General features: G+C 35.2%; 1 protein-coding gene across 1 annotated transcript in view; it reads right to left on the bottom strand.

Annotated features, from left to right (window-relative positions):
* Positions 1-15,520, bottom strand: part of MEOX2 (mesenchyme homeobox 2) — a 74,158-nt gene that overhangs the window by 27,584 nt on the left and 31,054 nt on the right. The gene's annotated exons all lie outside the window — the stretch shown is intronic.

Genomic DNA, 15,520 nt, shown 5'->3' with positions numbered 1-15,520 from the left:
GAAATATTCTCATCAAACTGTTCAACATAGCCTTCATGGCATTTTCTTAGTTATTGTGTGTAGACATTTGTATTCTGCCTTTAGTAAGTTTCTTCTGTTTTTAGGACAAGAAATCAATAACTCCAAGCATATAACTATCTCTGAGAATGATCAACCTGATTCAGAAGTAGCACGAATTACTCATGTGAAAATCATTCCTCTTATTCTGTAGTCAGGTCTTACTGCTGTAAGCCAATGACTACACTGTTCGCAGATAAAATTGGTCAAGAAATTTGCTAATGATAATTTGCCTACATACAAGACTATAGAATAAATGCTTCTAACAACTTCAGAAAATTATCCACACAAAATAGCAAAATGGTGCATATGGCATCATGACAGAAGTCATTTGTCATTTTCTGAAGCCATCCCTGTTCAGGTGTATTATTTTGGTAGATTTCAGAAAGAAGCATCATATTTCCATCAGCCATAAAAGTAAATAAGAACTAAATAAACCATAAAAGTAAAAAATGAACTAATAGTTCATAACAAATGAACTATCACATATATTTATTTGTTACTAATAACAAATGAACTATTCATGACATATAATTATATTACATATAATTTAATTCATAAATGTTGATTTTGTATGCATACATTTTAGAAATTGGAGAGATTCTTTCAAGTCGTCTATTTCCACCTGCTCTATAAATGAGAAAAATGAAGCCACCAGAGGTCATATACTATAGTCACCCAGTGTTTCCAGGCTACGTATCATTCCACTACAGGAATGATACACTTTCTGAACAAATACACAAATACACTTTCTGAACTTCCTAAACATTATTTTTACCTACGGCATTGCCATAGTAAAATAGGCACTGTTTTCACCTATTGGCCTTTTCTTATAAACAGGGATTTAAGAACCATCACTTTTAGCTGTGATAGTGAATACATCTGTGAAAGTTAAAACACTCAAAACAGAATCTTGGTTATCCAATATAACAAACACATAGATGTTAAAAAGGTGGTTTCTATCACTTATCTGCTTATTCAACCCCTATTACTTTCATTGTGCTCATCTTTAACACAGAAACAAAGTGAAAAGGATTAAGTTAAATAAATTATTTAGAAAAATGCCTGCATATTGTGAACACTCAATAATCAGTTGTAAGCTCTAGAGGACTATGGTCTAAGGCAGGAGTCTTCAAACGGCGGCCCACGGGCCACATGAGGCAGTGTGATTGTATTTGTTCCCCTTTTGTTTGTTGTTTTTTTTTTTTACTTCAAAATAAGATATGTGCAGTGTGCATAGGAATTTGTTCATAGCTTTGTTTTTTGTTTTTTTTTTTAACTATAGTCTGGCCCTTCAACAGTCTAAGGGACAGTGAACTGGCCCCCTGTTTAAAAAGATTGAGGATGCCTAAAGGCCTCAGCAATGAAAATTTGTGTATTTAACAGAATTAGTAATTAGAAAGCTTTTTTTTCTTTTTTTGAGACAGAGTCTTACCATGTCACCCTTGGTAGAGTGCTATGGTGTCACAACCCTCAGCAACCTTAAACTCTTGGACTTAAGCGATTCTCTTGTCTCAGCCTTCCAAGTAGCTGGGACTATAGGTGCCTGCCACAACACCCGGCTACATATATGTATATATATTTGTTTGTTATAGTTGTCATTGTTGTTTGGCAGGCCCAGGCCAGGTTCGAACTCACCAGCCCCAGTGTATGTGGCTGGTGCCTTAGAAGCTGAGGTATAGGCTCTGAACCTAGAAAGTTTTTTTTTTTAAAAAAGTGTACAAAAATGTAGTTCTTCAAATGGAATTCAATCTAAAATTGCGAAAGTATAGAATTTAAAATTTACACAGTGACTAGCAGAGTTCTACTGTACATTGAAAAATGGATGTGCTCTAAAAGGGTCTATGTGTTGATATTAAATGAAATGGAGGTTTAATTATGATTTTTCCAAGGAAACTAAAGAGGTAACACTTTATAATGCTCAGTAGTATTGATGTATAAAATTTTGTTTTCTCTGACAGTTTTATTGGGAAACTTGATGAAAATTAACTAAACCTGTAATACCCAATGAACTGAAGTCTCTGTGTGTGTGTGTGTGTGTGTGTGTGTGTCTGTCTGTCTTCTCCTTTAAAGAGTCCTGGCAAACAGGGAAGTAGATTTGGGAAGATAGGAGTTACATTCTACCTGGATGTCAGGGCACAGAGAATGTTTAACTAACATACTTGAATGGATTTTTGAAGGATCGAGAAAAGAGATATTTGCTAAAAAATACTTATAAGCCCAGTCTCTTAACTATTGCACTCTTATTTGTTTACTTAGAAATATTATCTAATTATGACTTTCTTCATAGGGAAGGAAATGATCACATTGAAAGATTGATGGCCAAAAATGTATAAGTAGATTTTGCTTTAATTTTACAATATTAATGATAGAAAATAATATGTAATACAAAATGAAACTGATTATAAAACCCCAAACAACCTAGGCTTCTGGCCCACACACCAAGTACCAGTTTCCTACTGACTGATACCAGTAAAGTTCAGTGCCTTGTGATCTATTTCTCTATCACAGCTGTACTGGAAAAAAGGAAAACAGTCTCGGGCACTCACCTTTATTATAGACAATGTGTTATTGTTTTTGTAAAACGATTTTTCTAGTTATATGAAGCCTAAAAATTTAGAACTTATATGTATAGAACACTACTTACAAAGCCTCCACCAGTAGAATTCTATATGTTTCCCCCCCAAAATAAAATTAAATCAACTGTAGGTATGATTTGATAATTTCCCAAAGTAATAGAGTATAAGTCTGATGTAAATATGTTTACAAACAATAATATTACAGTGATAAAGAAGTGCTAAATCTTCCCCTGAAATCTTCAATAACGTTTACTTGAAAAAAATCGAAACATGAGATCTGAGTAGAGGAATGAAATGAAAATCAAAAATTTTTAAGAATTCCTGTTTTACCCCATAAAGAATATGCAAATATAGGTGTTTGGTGACAGAGACCAATAAAGCCAGAATGGGAATAAAGGTCTAAAATATTATGAATAACAAGAAAAGATGAGCCTTTAGTTAATGTATAAATACAGTGTTGGGAAACAGAGGTTGAGGTCAGTGAAGCTGATTCTAATGTTCCACTTTTTGGACAAAGGATGGTATGAATTATGGTGAAGTTCGGAATTTGTTTATCTGTGGAGACAGGGATATTGGAACCAAAGATCTTGTTAAACTGTGAAATTCAAAAATGAAATGTCATTGATGCTATGATCCATGTATTCATAGCTTATATTCTTTGCTAAAAGTGTGGTATATTGCATGCATATAAATGAGTAGTCTTTCTGCGTATTGTACTATGAAATAGAGAAATACAACAGAATACCTATCCCAAAGTAGCTTACCATCAAGTTGGAGGTATAAGCTCTTTATGATTAATTCACAAAAAATTATAAGTAAGTCCTGAGGATAATACACATATCACAGCATTTATATGTTAAAATTTGATGTTTCTGGATTCTCTGCTAGAGAACCGTCTTTGCTCAAGACCCTTATGAGAAATGCCTATAATAAAAATCAATATTGCACCATTACATTGGGGGGGGCAGTTACAGAAAGATATATGAGCATATTTGCATAAATAATTTGCATAAATAATGGACTTTAAATACTTATGAAGCTTTCCTTTAATCTACATAAGGCACAAAAAAAGTCTGTAAAGACTTAAGAATTGCTAACTATTTAGGAACCACCTAAAATACTTTTCTTTGAAAGTCTTAAATAAAATTTTACTTTTAATATAGAAATTTTAAAACTTCAATTATTGTCTACCTTATTCCGCTTTGTGCTGCTGTAATAGAATATCTGATTGGTGAATTTATAAAGAAGAGAAATGTATTTCTCACAGTTCTATATGCTGGAAAGTCCAAAGTCAAGGCCCTGGCATCTGGTGAGGGCTTTATGGCTGTGTCTTCTCATATGACAGAATGTGGAAGGGCAAGGTAGAGCAAACCCACTCCTATAAGCTCTTTTCATAGTAGTATTAATCCACTCCTGAGAGTGGACTCCTCATGACATAAGGAGACATTTTCCAGAGGCTTTAACTCCTAATATTGTTGCATTGGGATTAAGTTTAAACACATGAATGTTGGAGGATACATTCAGATTACAGCATTATTTGTGCATTCATAATATTTTAGAGACTAACTTTAACGTCTACTAAATGAATTATTCTAGGAAAATTATTTTCACTGAGGTCAAAAATATTTTTTTAAATTTTATATTATATTAGATATGAAAAATCATCTACTCCTATTCTTCTCTCTACCAAGACAGCAGCTGAATAGTGGGGTGAAAGCATCAATGTGAAGCTTTAGTCTGGGTCTTGCAGACCCTTCATGGACTGTAATTATGTAACAAATTGAGGCAAAACTCTGTCAAAACTCACAATCTGATCATTTTTTTCCATCATAGTTCACAGTTTATAACTTTTTCATGTTTCAAAAGTTTATTAGTGTTAGATATTGAACGGCAGTCAGTATTCCATTACACTGTGGAAGAAACTTGAGCATAAACATTTCTGTTGTACTTAATACCTGTGCTCTCACCCACAAAAGGAGTACAGGAATTACTCCCCCAAAGCCATTTTGCAACTCCCTCCCAACGCACACTCACAAACACAAAAGCAAAGTATATGTATCATCTGTTAATCTTGTAATCGTTTTTAGTCAGTAGGAAAAAAATCTTAGTAGTATCCACTTTCAAAAGTTTTGTATTCTTTAAACAGAATCATGGTTCTAATTTAAGCTGTACAAATTGCATATATTTATTTACAACTCTAACAGATTTAGAAGGGAAGAATGGCTAGAAGAAAATATCAGGGGCTTGGAAGCCAGAAGACGTGAGCTACTTACTGTGTAGTCTTCTGAGTCTTGTGAGACTTTAGAAATTCGGATTCCCCCATCTACAAAATCCACAAGATCGTTGTAAAAAGGAGAATTAGGAAATGCAAAGTGTGCATATCTGAGACGTAATATTAATTCAATAATATACACCTATTATTAATATTTTTAATAATATTAAGCTTAAACTGTACCACAAGTAAGAAAGTACTAAGCTGCATTTATTACTCTTGTACTAAGTCACATTTGTTAGCCTTTAAAGCTTATTTGAATCACTTAACTATCATTTCACACCTTTCAATTGGTGAAGTATATCTTCGTTTTTTAAAAATGATATTGATTTTAGAAATAAGGTGATTTGATTTTCCAGCTCATCCTACTAATATGTATTTTTAAAAAGACAGCTATGCTCATCATTTCTTTGGCCAACAGCAAGAAATAGGCATGGTTTACTTTTAGTAAATGAATCGGTTTTGAAAGTCTCCATGCCTCTATTTCTTTCACATTTTTTGCTTTGCTGTTAAAAAGTAGAGTCAAAACTAAAGCGTAAATAGATTTTCTGACTGCAATTAAATGACATTATCTTTGATTTTCAAAGTAAGTCAAAAGAAAAAGCCTATGTGTTTTTTATATGTGTATATGCTAATGGATAACGCATTTAAAAGATTCTGTTTTATTTAGCCATAATTTGTCACATGCATTTAGTCAAATTCATGCAAATTTTTATACATATACATACAAATTCATACAAATTTTTATACATACAAAGCATTTCTAGTTTTTTTTATTGTAAACTGCTTATAAAATATATGAATCATTTTGGGGCAATAATTTAGAGTGAATTTTACCTAGTTATGTGCTGGTAGGAGAGGAGAAAGGCTCTGATATAAACAATTTGCCACTTTCTATGATGTAAACACACTCACTATAGGAAATTCTGAGCCAAAAAGCTAGGGTGATGTGAACTGACTCTGAAAACTTCCTAAAAATTTAAAAAGCAGTTTTCTAGAGCACCTACTAACTACCCCCGGCATACCTACCTTACTATTTCACAAACTAAATCCTAGTATTTAGAAATTGTCATAAAATGATGGATATTTAGTAGTGATAACCAGCTAAGAAAGAAAGAAACAAAGAAAGCTAAATTAGACTAAGAGGGTCTGAGTAGCTAATTTTAGGGTGATTTTAATAATTAGGCAACAGTGTTGAAAGTGATTATCTATAGAAGTGACAATACTTTTTATAATTCATTAATAACTCTTCTTGCTGTATTGATCTGACAATTCACTAAAATTGGTAAAATAAACATAAAAGATGTAAAGTCTCCTTCTGTTTTATGGCTGCATAGTATTCCATGGTGTACATATACCACAATTTGTTAATCCATTCATGGGTCAGTGGACACTTGGGCTGTTTCCATGTCTTGGCTATTATGAATTGGGCTGCAATAAACATTCTGGTGCAAATGTCTTTGTTGTAAAATTATTTTTGATCATCTGGACATATACCTGGTACAGGAATTGCAGGATCGAACGGTAGGTCTATCTGGATGGAGCTGGAACATATTTTTCTTAGTAAAGTATCTCAAGAATGGAAAAAAAAGTATCCAATGTACTCAATACTACTGTGAAATCAATATACAACCATCTACACACTCATACTAATGGCAAAACATAACTATATTCCAGAAAGTAGAAGGGAAGAGAAGAGAGCGAGAAGGGGGGGGAGGATATGGGAGGAGGGAGGGCATTCGGTGGACATTAAAATTAAATTAATAAAACTTTGTGATATGCAAAAAAAAAAAGAAATGAGTATAATTGTGATGGATGTGTTACTTAGTTCAATGTAAGCATTTGACATTGTATATTGAAGCAGTACCCTGAACCCCATAAATGCATCAATGTACAAAGGTATGATTTAATAAGAAGAAAAAGTAAATAAATAAAATTGGCAAAATACTCAGGCTTTGTTAATGTCATTGTGAGCAAAGAAAATGATAGGAGTGGGTATAAGTGAAAAAATTTCTTTTAATCGTATCCAACACATAGTAAGTAGTTGCTAATCATAGATTACTGGAGTAACCAGCAATGATCACCACATAATATTGATTCTTTGAATGAAAGGCAGCTATATCAAGCCTAAGATATAGAACGAAAATACATCAAAAAAAAAAAACAAAAAACGGATCATCCTTTGATATCCAAATAGTAGAATCAAAAATATAGATATGGTTCATACCAGTTTAAAGAAAAACTACATTTTCTATGACTACAACTATATTTTGCTTTAAATATGAATAGCAATTATATTCTGGAAAATATTACTACATTGCGATTACTTAGGGTACTAACAAAACAATGAAAAATGTAAAGAGTGGGTGGTTCAAACCACCTGTGGCTATAATTGAGTACCTGCCTTGTCTGAGGACTCTTAACAAAGAAAGCAACATTTCCTAGGGGGCGCTAACTATCCCATTATTTTCAATATTAAAAGAAGAGAAATTACCACACAAATACATATAAGCCCTTGCATTCTGAAGCATATTTATGAGGATATTTGAGTCACATGCATTTAAATGTGTGCTTGTACGTGTATGTACTTGTGCCAGTACTAAGGAAAGTTATCCTGTTTTATAGTTCATATTTAATTGGATTAAAGGGAACCTTCCACAAATGGGCACTTACTAGGAAATATTCAAAATTAAAAAGAAATTTTTTATCATGAATATCCACGTCAGTAGCCACACAATAAATGCTAATCATTTGCGTTCTTTCCTAGGCTTTGCGATGGTAGCTATGAAAATGGCAACACTCACGCCTATAATCCTAGCACTCTGGGAGGCTGAGGTGGGTGTATTGCTTGAGTTCAGGAGTTCCAGGCCAGCCTGAGCAAGAGAGAGACCGTCTCTAAAAAAAATAGCTGGGTTTTGTGGCAGCTGCCTGTAGTCCCAGCTGTTTGGAAGTCTGAGGCAAGAAGATTACTTGAGACCAAGAGTTTGAGGTTGCTGTGAGCTATGATGCCATACCTCTCTACTGAAGGTGACAAAGTGAGGCTGTCTCTCAAAAAGAAAAAAAAAGTAAAAGAAAAGGGGAGGAGAGAGGGAGAGGGAAGGAAAGAGGAGGAGGGTGGGGAGGAGGGGAAAGGAAAGGAAAGGAAAGGAAAGGAAAGGAAAAAGGAAAAAGGAAAGGAAAGGAAAGGAAAGGAAAAAGGAAAAAGGAAAAAGGAAAGGAAAGGAGAAAGGAAAAAGGAAAAAGGAAAAAGGAAAGGAAAGGAAAGGAAAAAGGAAAAAGGAAAAAGGAAAGGAAAGGAGAAAGGAAAAAGGAAAAAGGAAAAAGGAAAGGAAAGGAAAGGAAAAAGGAAAAAGGAAAGGAAAGGAAAGGAAAAAGGAAAAAGGAAAGGAAAGGAAAGGAAAGGAAAAAGGAAAAAGGAAAGGAAAGGAAAAAGGAAAGGAAAGGAAAAAGGAAAAAGGAAAGGAAAGGAAAAAGGAAAGGAAAGGAAAGGAAAAAGGAAAAAGGAAAGGAAAGGAAAGGAAAGGAAAAAGGAAAAAGGAAAGGAAAGGAAAAAGGAAAAAGGAAAGGAAAGGAAAGGAAAGGAAAAAGGAAAAAGGAAAGGAAAGGAAAAAGGAAAGGAAAGGAAAGGAAAGGAAAAAGGAAAAAGGAAAAAGGAAAAAGGAAAGGAAAGGAAAAAGGAAAGGAAAGGAAAGGAAAAAGGAAAAAGGAAAGGAAAGGAAAAAGGAAAAAGGAAAAAGGAAAGGAAAAAGGAAAAAGTAAAGGAAAGGAAAGGAAAGGAAAAAGGAAAAAGGAAAGGAAAGGAAAGGAAAGGAAAAAGGAAAAAGGAAAGGAAAGGAAAAAGGAAAAAGGAAAGGAAAGGAAAGGAAAGGAAAGGAGGCAATGGATTTGCTATAAATATCAGTTCTGTTCCCTGTTTATCTAGTAGCTGTAAACCTTTTACTCAACTTTACTGCTATAATCATAAATAATTATAAAATCTTATCTCAGAAAGGTTTCTGCATAAGTTTGAAAATATATTTTCATAGTATAACTATTTCTTTCTTCTCAGCCCCTCAGATGAAGTGAGATTGCCTTTCTATTATCATGTCACTCATATAGCTACAAATCTCCTTCTTGCTATTCTGGAATACGCGATTTCATGACTGCAGGAAAGACCCTCCTATAACACAGAAAAGTTTAAAATTTGACTTTGATGAAGTACGGCAAAATTCAGTAAAATCCATGATATTAAAAGCCTGGGTACTGGAAATATTCTTCTTCTTATTATTATTATTTTGAGACAGAGCCTCAAGCTGTCACCCTGGGTAGAGTACCCTGGCATTACAGCTCCCAGCAACCTCCAACTCCTGGGCTCAAGCATTTCTCCTGCCTCCGCCTCTGGAGTGGCTGGGACTACAGGCACCGGCCACAACGCCCGGCTATTTTTTGGTTGCAGCCGTCTTTGTTGGTTAGCGGGCCCGGGCTGGATTCGAAACCGCCAGCTCAGGTGTATATGGCTGGCGCCTTAGCTGCTTGAGCCACAGGCACCGAGCCGAAAATATTATTATTTAATCTTTTATATTAAAAATATATCATTTTGCAGGGCGGCGCCTGTGGCTCAGTGAGTAGGGCGCCGGCCCCATATACTGAGGGTGGCGGGTTCAAGCCCAGCCCCGGCCAAACTGCAACAAAAAACAGCCGGGCGTTGTGGCGGGCGCCTGTAGTCCCAGCTACTTGGGAGGCTGAGGCAGGAGAATCGCCTAAGCCCAGGAGTTGGAGGTTGCTGTGAGCTGTGTGATGCCATGGCACTCTACCGAGGGCAATAAAGTGAAACTCTGTCTCTACAAAAAAAAAAAAAAAAATATATATATATATATATATATCATTTTGCAAGCAGAGCTCTCTTTCATGTGCTTATCTATAAAGTGATGTCTTATTAAAAGAAAGTAATTCATGGAACATGAAAAGGTTTTCATAATGAAAAGAGAAAGTTTGGTAGTTCATAATTATAATTAATCACAAATTTGAGACTAGCTCCAGTATTTTTTCACTTAAAAAAGCAAACCAACATAATATGAGTATTCAGAGTAGGAAAGATTGCTATACAAATTAGTGAACCAGTTTGCCCTTCCTCTCTAAGGTGATAATTGATTTTAATAAATGTTTTCACTTTATTAAAAATCCTGTTATCCTCAAGATACTATGTTGACTATATATTAAAGTACTCACATCCAGGGTGGTGCATGTAGCTCAAAGGAGTAGGGCGCTGGCCCCATATGTTGGAGGTGGTGGGTTCAAACCCAGCTCTGGCCAAAAACTGAAGAAAAAAAAGTGCTCACATCCAAATATATTTGCCACTTTAAATGCAATTTACATGCAGTATTTCCACACATTCAGTGCATTTTTATAGCTGAGCATACCCACCACAAACCAAATACAACAAATATATTTATTTTGTTAAACAAACCATAGCTAAAGCTTACATTTCGATGTAAGCTTTGAATAAGAATCAAAAATAGAACAATTCCTTAATTTAGATATTTCAATAGTTCTATAAGAAGATAATTTTACTAGCTTAATTAAAATCATCCTGATAGGTATCGTGTGTTAAAAATAGTAAGGTTTCTGTTAAGAAAAATAAATCATCACGCAATTCCCACAAATCTTTGATACGCAAACATATGTAAAATGGGTCTTGGAAGAACATTATCATTGCTTATTTTTACCAATAGTTCAGTTTTTCCCCTGAGCCCACCATAGCAGTATCTCGGGAAGTTCCTCATGCTTTCCCCATTACATGGCAAGACATTTCCAGACATATGGCTCAAAAACTACATTTTAGTATATTCTATGCCTAAGCTCAACAGGCATTAAAATTCTGCTTATTATACAAGAGTCTACTTTGAAGGTTCAATTTCTTTGTCTTCTCACATTACACTATTTCCTTTCCTTAGCAATCTTATGCATTAACATGGAAATTCTCAAGATTCACGATCTAGGTTCTAAAATGTAAAGACAGGAAGCTCAGTTTTATGGAACATGAAATTAAAGCTGCTGTGAACAGTCACTACGTACTAGTGGCCATATTATACAACTGAAACTTTCTAATTGTTTGTAATAGGCAACAAGAACAACACATCATGAAACTTTCATTCCTGCAATTTTCCTGAAATTGCTAGAATATATTTTCTCTGTTTTAAAAGATAACCATTTAATAAAATGGTAGTACTCTGAAAATTTAATTGACTTTTAAAATATAATCACTCTTTCTAGGATTACTATGTATACATTAGCTCATTTTCTAATAAAGAAATGACCTCAGGACTCTCTTTTATTTTTAAACTTCTCAATTTGCAAACCATGTTTAGGGAGGCTCATAAGACAAACTCAAATAATGAAAACATAATAATGTCAGAAGAATTTCCTCTACTACTCATTGAAATAGGAGAATCTGGCCTTCCAAAATGCTGAATATGAGTATTGTGATTGCATCAGGTTAAAGATAGTCCCATAGCATTCAAATATATCCTTAAGGACATGTAATTTTTAATTTAATGCATATATATTGAAAAAAAGACAAGCTATGTCTCTTTTGCATTTAAAACAATTTTAGGATTGAAGGTTATATTTGCTTCTCTGATTTATCATTAACAGCACACTATTTACAGATATACCTGCTACTTCAAGAAGTAAAACTTTATTGCCGTTATTTAATTGAACAAAAAGACAATTTGAACCATATCATCATGATACAAGAGAGTGTTTTTTTTCCTCAAAAATATAACCAACTATACATGAAAAAAAATAATGCTGTTTCAGATAAATGGAAAAAAAAAGAAGGAAGTGTAAATTACCTCACACAGTATATAAATGAGGAATTATATTTGGAAGGTTTAAGATGCCTCTTTTTGGGAAGCTCTATGAATTCTGGGATTTAGAGGAAAGGATAGCAGGCCAGGGAAAGGGATCTGGGTCCTTTATTCTTAAAGTCTTACATAAAACTGTCTCCACATTCCATAAAAATGCCATGGCGCTTCAGGAAAAATACAGACCTGAGACAATAGTTTATTTTGGCTGGAACTAAAGTTCCAGAACTGAAGAGTTACTGCCAGAAATAGAAACCAGCTTTGAGAAAAATTTAACTCAACTAGGATGCAACGAAGTGCTGCAGCATCAGTCCGCTAGCGCTTCAGAATCTGGATCAACGGCCCTTTGTTAAGAACCTTGTAACATAATTAATCACCCAGAGGAAGTAAAGAGGTTTGAGGTTGGAGTTTAGTTACCCAGGGAATTCCTTCTTCCTCTGGCACCCACTTGCCAGTACAGCTATAAAATAGGAACAGAAATGTCTGGCTCTGCACATGAGTAATAATAGCTGATTTACATGAAAGTAAACTGTTTACTCGCTAAGACACTGTTCACCTGAATTCTGGGAGGCCCTCCCACAACTCCCTGAATAACCAAAGCAAGTTGCCATCTCTGGGCTTTCTCATCTCTGTTTCCATTACTTTGCCTCTCAAAATGGATAATTCTTGAATGGCCATGCATATTCTGATCTTTTTTCCTATATCTTAAACAGTTCACCATTTTAAAGGTATTAGTGACCATATGAATTCCACTCAAGAAATGCAGTATTTATCAAACACTAATAATGCAAGGTATAGTGCTTATCACTATGAAACAAATTATAAGTACCAGATTGTATAACTTCATTAAGGAGCTTATAAAAATAATGTATATGGGGGCATCAGAGACAGGGATAAAAATAAGTTCAAAAATACTTAAAACATGAAATAACAGACTTAGACCCAGAAGAGAGAGGCAAACATCCACAGATAACCAAAAAAAAAAAGGAAAAATCACATAAAACCGAGAAATCACGAGAAGTTCCTTAAATAGATTATATTTATGATTATTCTTAAAGAAAGGGCAGAGCTTCTAAAACACCAAAAAAGGGCTTTCAGAGTTACAGGAAAATTAGGAGCAAAAATTTAAGGTCAGGGGCAGACTAGCGGGTGCAGGAGACAGAGAGTATCTGGAGTATGGAAACAGATGGGAGACATGGTGCAGGTCATTCCCAAGAGGTAGCTATGTCCACACGGTGCTTTGAGTGAATGACAGGTTGAGGGAGGTCATTATATGGTTTTGAATAGACAAAAATGTCACAGCAGCAAAAAAGAGGTATGCCAAAAGTAGAGCTGCCCAGCCAAGGGTATCCTGGGTGCCAGTAAAGGTAGGTTAGGGTAATATGCTGCTAACAAGATACCAGGAACTCAGGACAGGGCCCCAGTCCAGCAAAGAGACAGCTATTTGGGGGTAAGTAAGGAAGAGGCCAACACTGTAGAAATTAAGCAGAGAGCTGGACTATATTTGAACTGATACAAAGAAATTCATTCTAAACCAGTGGTTCTCAACCTGTAAGTTGTGACCCCTTTGTAACAATGGGGGTACATTGTGGCATTAGGAAGATTTAGAACCACTAAACTCTATGCTGGTGATGAGACAGGCCCAAGCCTTGGGTCAAAGGTTTTGAGGATAACAGTAAGTGGGTCTAGATGCCAGGAGAGCTCTCGCCAGTCCCACTCTTCTAATTGCCTGCTAGGAAATCCCATTTGAATGCTTGGCCATCCTTTACAAGTCAAGAGATTTTCAGTTACATTCTTTTTCATGGAAACTACACTAGTTTTCTTTTTCAACCTTTACATAAGTAGCACAACAATTTTCCCATTTTCTGGCTCAAAACACTTAAAGGGTTTTAGCTCTTTTCACTTTTCTCCATACCCTATAACCTATCATGGCAATGTTCATTATGATTTTCCTTTGAGATAACAAGCAACATTTGAGTCCAATTCAGTACCTATGCTAAAATTACTGCAATAGACTCTTAGCCCAATTAATACTTTTTTTACCTTCTTTCTAAGTATTTCCTGATTTGCTTTTACTCTACCTTTAAAAAATGTTCCTATTTTATCATTTTATTAAAAATCTATCAACAATGCAAATGAAGCCAATCTCATTAGTGTGTCCCAAGAAAATTTCAAACTAATTCCATTGATTTGAATGCATACTCATAAATGTTTGCTGACTGCTTCCTATGTGTCATTGACTGTGCCAGGCACTGAGAAAACACAAAGGTAAGTGAGAAATTATTCTTTCTCTTGAGGATCTCACAGCATTAGAGAGAGGAAAGAAAGGAGAAATGGGGGGGGGGAGACATGGATACCCATTATTCCCTTCTTTGCACTTTTTTACACTTTAAAATTTTTGAATTATGAAAGCAATTAAACTGACAAAATATGTCAATAAAAGAAGAAGAAGGAGCTGCTATTAGAGTGGAGGAATTTCATAATAGTTGGAGAAAAGAAGACAAGCACTCCATCCGCCTATGTCTTGCTGAAAGGGACTCTTGTGAATCAGGACTTCAGAAGAAGAACAGGAGTTCGACCTCTTCCTGAGACAGACCCCCTGGAGTGTATGGGAGCATTTGCTTCCTCTGAGTGCTAGAAACAAGAATGGGAAGCAGCAGAGCCAGAAGAAGCGATGAGGCTCTCGCCAGCCCGTGAGAGTCCATGATTTCCACAATAAGTGCTTTCGTTTCTTATTATAGAAAACCATTGATGATTTTTTAAATGAGGGTGACCATAAAACAGGTTCAAATGTCTAATTTTGAAATGCATAGATGGGGAATGTGGTATACTTTCCCTCACTACTGCTAGGAAAATCTTCACACTTCTCTGATATCCTGCGAATTTTTCCTATGCAAAGAAATTGAAAGCAGGGATCATAAAATATATACATAGATAGTCCCTAGTTGCAGTGCATGAGTAGGCAGTGAACTAAAAAACCATCAGTCACTCCTAGCATAATCTTGATGGTCAAAAATGGAAACATATTCCTCTTAGTAAAGTATCTCAAGAGTGGAAGAAAAAGTATCCAATGTACTCAGCCCTACTATGAAACTAATTTATGGCTTTCACATGAAAACTATAACCCAGTTATAACCTAAGAATATGGGGAAGGGGGAGAGGGAGAGGAGGGAGAGGGGAGAATGGGCAGAAGGAGGGTGATTGGTGGGATTACACCTGCGGTGCATCTTACAAGGGTACATGTGAAACTCAGTAAATGTAGAATATAAATGTCTTAACACAATAACTAAGAAAATGCCAGGAAGGCTATGTTAACCAGTGTGATGAAAATGTGTCAAACGGTCCATAAAACCAGTGTATGGTGCCCCATGATCCCATTAATGTACACAGCTATGATTTAATAATAAAAATATATATATATAAAATGGAAACATATTGTCTGTGATAAAACTAGCAACACAATATTATTTCTAAACACTCAGAATAATAGAAATGCATCAAGAATTTAATGTTATTTCTATAGCATTCTTTCTATAATAATAACAGCTAACCTCTACATAGTGCTCGTTTTGGGCCAAGAACTTACATTTATTGACTCAATCCTTCATTTCAAAACTAAAGGAAGTGGGAAGGGGGGGTGGGTAGAGGGAGGGGGATCGGTGGGATCACACCTGTGGTGCATCTTACAGGGGTATTTGCGAAACTTGGTAAATGTAGAATGTAAATGTTTTGGCACAGTAACTGAGATAACGCCGGAAAGGCTATGT

The sequence above is a fragment of the Nycticebus coucang genome, chromosome 11, assembly GCF_027406575.1.
Source record: "Nycticebus coucang isolate mNycCou1 chromosome 11, mNycCou1.pri, whole genome shotgun sequence".
Lineage (NCBI taxonomy): Eukaryota > Metazoa > Chordata > Mammalia > Primates > Lorisidae > Nycticebus > Nycticebus coucang.
The sequence above is the reverse complement of the archived record's forward strand: the minus strand, read 5'-3'. Positions and strand labels throughout refer to the sequence as shown.